We start from the raw sequence: 2920 nt of genomic DNA, 5'->3' as shown, positions 1-2920 counted from the left end.
AAATCAGTAGGGATGTAATGGTCTTCAACTTTTACCAGAACATCCTCTGCAAGTCCATAAGCTTGTTTTCTTGAGTTGTTTGCCATCTCTAGTGAGATTCTTGCAGCTTGTACCTCAAAGATCCCTAGCTTCTCCATTACAGAGAGAGGCATGAGGTTTACACTTGACCCTAAGTCACACAGAGCCTTCTTAAAGGTCATGGTGCCTTTGGTACAAGGTATGGAAAACTTCCCAGGATCTTGTCTCTTTTGAGGTAATTTCTGCTTAGACAAGTCATCCAGTTCTTTGGTGAGCAAAGGGGGTTCATCCTCCCAAGTCTCATTACCAAATAACTTGTCATTTAGCTTCATGATTGCTCCAAGGTATTTAGCAACTTGCTCTTCAGTGACATACTCATCCTCTTCAGAGGAAGAATACTCATCAGAGCTCATGAAAGGCAGAAGTAAGTCCAATGGAATCTCTATGGTCTCATTTTGAGCCTCAGATTCCCATGGTTCCTCATTAGGGAACTTATTGGAGGTCAGTGCACGCCCATTGAGGTCTTCCTCAGTGGCGTTTACTTCCTCTCCCTCCTCTCCAAATTCGGCCATGTTGATGGCCTTGCACTCTCCTTTTGGATTTTCTTCTGTATTGCTTGGGAGAGTACTAGGAGGGAGTTTAGTAACTTTCTTGCTCAGCTGTCCCACTTGTGCCTCCAAATTCCTAATGGAGGATCTTGTTTCAGTCATGAAACTTTGAGTGGTTTTGATTAGATCAGAGACCATGGTTGCTAAGTCAGAGGTATTCTGCTTAGAACTCTCTGTCTGTTGCTGAGAAGATGATGGAAAAGGCTTGCCATTGCTAAACCTGTTTCTTCCACCATTATTGTTATTGAAACCTTGTTGAGGTCTCTCTTGATTCTTCCATGAGAAATTTGGATGATTTCTCCATGAAGAATTATAGGTGTTTCCATAGGGTTCTCCTAGGTAATTCACCTCTTCCATTGAAGGGTTCTCAGGATCATAAGCTTCTTCTTCAGATGAAGCATCCTTAGTACTGCCTGGTGCATTTTGCATTCCAGACAGACTTTGAGAAATCAAATTGACTTGTTGAGTCAATATCTTGTTCTGAGCCAGAATGGCATTCAGAGTATCAATCTCAAGAACTCCTTTCTTCTGACTTGTCCCATTGTTCACAGGATTCCTTTCAGAAGTGTACATGAATTGGTTATTTGCAACCATTTCAATTAGCTCTTGAGCTTCTGTAGGCGTCTTCTTCAGATGAAGAGATCCTCCAGCAGAGCTATCCAAAGACATCTTGGATAGTTCAGACAGACCATCATAGAAAATACCTATGATGCTCCATTCAGAAAGCATGTCAGAAGGACATTTTCTGATCAATTGTTTGTATCTTTCCCAAGCTTCATAGAGGGATTCTCCTTCCTTCTGTCTGAAGGTTTGGACTTCCACTCTAAGCTTACTCAATTTTTGAGGTGGAAAGAACTTTGCCAAGAAGGCATTGACTAGCTTTTCCCATGAGTCCAGGCTTTCTTTAGGTTGTGAGTCCAACCATGTCCTAGCTCTGTCTCTTACAGCAAAAGGGAATAGCATAAGTCTGTAGACCTCAGGGTCAACCCCATTAGTCTTGACAGTGTCACAGATTTGCAAGAATTCAGCTAAGAACTGATGAGGATCTTCCAATAGAAGTCCGTGGAACTTGCAATTCTGTTGCATTAGAGAAACTAATTGAGGCTTAAGCTCAAAGTTGTTTGCTCCAATGGCAGGGATAGAGATGCTTCTCCCATAGAAGTCGGGAGTAGGTGCAGTAAAGTCACCCAGCACCTTCCTTGCATTGTTGGCATTGTTGTTATTTTCGGCTGCCATGGGTTCTTCTTCTTTAAAGATTTCTGTTAGGTCCTCTACAGAGAGTTGTGCCTTAGCTTCTCTTAGCTTTCGCTTCAAGGTCCTTTCAGGTTCAGGGTCAGCTTCAACAAGAATGCCTTTGTCTTTGTTCCTGCTCATATGAAAGAGAAGAGAACAAGAAAATGTGGAATCCTCTATGTCACAGTATAGAGATTCCTTGAGGTGTCAGAGAAGAAGAAAAATAGAAGGAAGAAGGAGAAGAATTCGAACTTAATCAGATAGAGTTCGAATTGTGCATTGAGAAAGAGTGGTACTCCATAAATAGAAGGATGTGAAAAGAGAGGAAGAAATTTTCGAAAATTAAGTGAAATATTTTGAAAACATTTTGAAAAACTTTAATTTATTTTCGAAAACCAAGAGTGGGAAAGAAATCAAGTAATTTTTGAAAAAGATTTTGAAATTAGAAATAAAAAAGATATGATTAAAAACTGTTTTGAAAAAGATGTGATTAAAAAGATATGATAAAAAAATTATGCTTTTAAAAAGATATGATTGAAAAGATATGATTTGAAAACAATTTAAAAAGATTTGATTTTTAAAAATTAATGACTTGCCTAACAAGAAAAGATATGATTCAAACATTAAACCTTTCTCAACAGAAAAGGCAACATACTTAAAATATTGAATCAAATCATTAATTGATAGTAAGTATCTTTGAAAAAGGAAAGAAATTGATTTTGAAAAAGGTTTGATTGAAAAGATATGATTTGAAAAAGATTTGATTTTGAAAAACTTTGAAAACTTGAAAAAAATTGATTTGAAAACAAAATCCTCCCTCTTGTGCCATCCTGGCGTTAAACGCCCAGAATGGTGCACATTCTGGCGTTTAACGCCCAATGCACTACCTTTTTGGGCGTTAAACGCCCAACCAGGCACCCTGGCTGGCGTTTAAACGCCAATCTGTCCTTCTTCACTGGGCGTTTTGAACGCCCAGCTTTTTCTGTGTAATTCCTCTGCTGCATGTTCTGAATCTTCAGTTCCATGTACTATTGACTTGAAAATAGAACCAAGATCAATTA

The 2920-nt window shown here is 38.8% G+C and overlaps 1 non-coding gene across 1 annotated transcript; it reads left to right on the top strand.

The window, feature by feature from the left end:
* Positions 1-1349: 1349 nt before the first annotated feature.
* Positions 1350-1457, top strand: LOC130971491 (small nucleolar RNA R71). Its single transcript, XR_009082707.1, has one exon. It is a non-coding gene; the product is annotated as a small nucleolar RNA R71 (small nucleolar RNA).
* The last annotated feature ends 1463 nt before the right edge of the window (positions 1458-2920 follow it).

The sequence above is a fragment of the Arachis stenosperma genome, chromosome 3, assembly GCF_014773155.1.
Source record: "Arachis stenosperma cultivar V10309 chromosome 3, arast.V10309.gnm1.PFL2, whole genome shotgun sequence".
NCBI classification, from domain to species: Eukaryota; Viridiplantae; Streptophyta; class Magnoliopsida; order Fabales; family Fabaceae; genus Arachis; species Arachis stenosperma.
The sequence above is the reverse complement of the archived record's forward strand: the minus strand, read 5'-3'. Positions and strand labels throughout refer to the sequence as shown.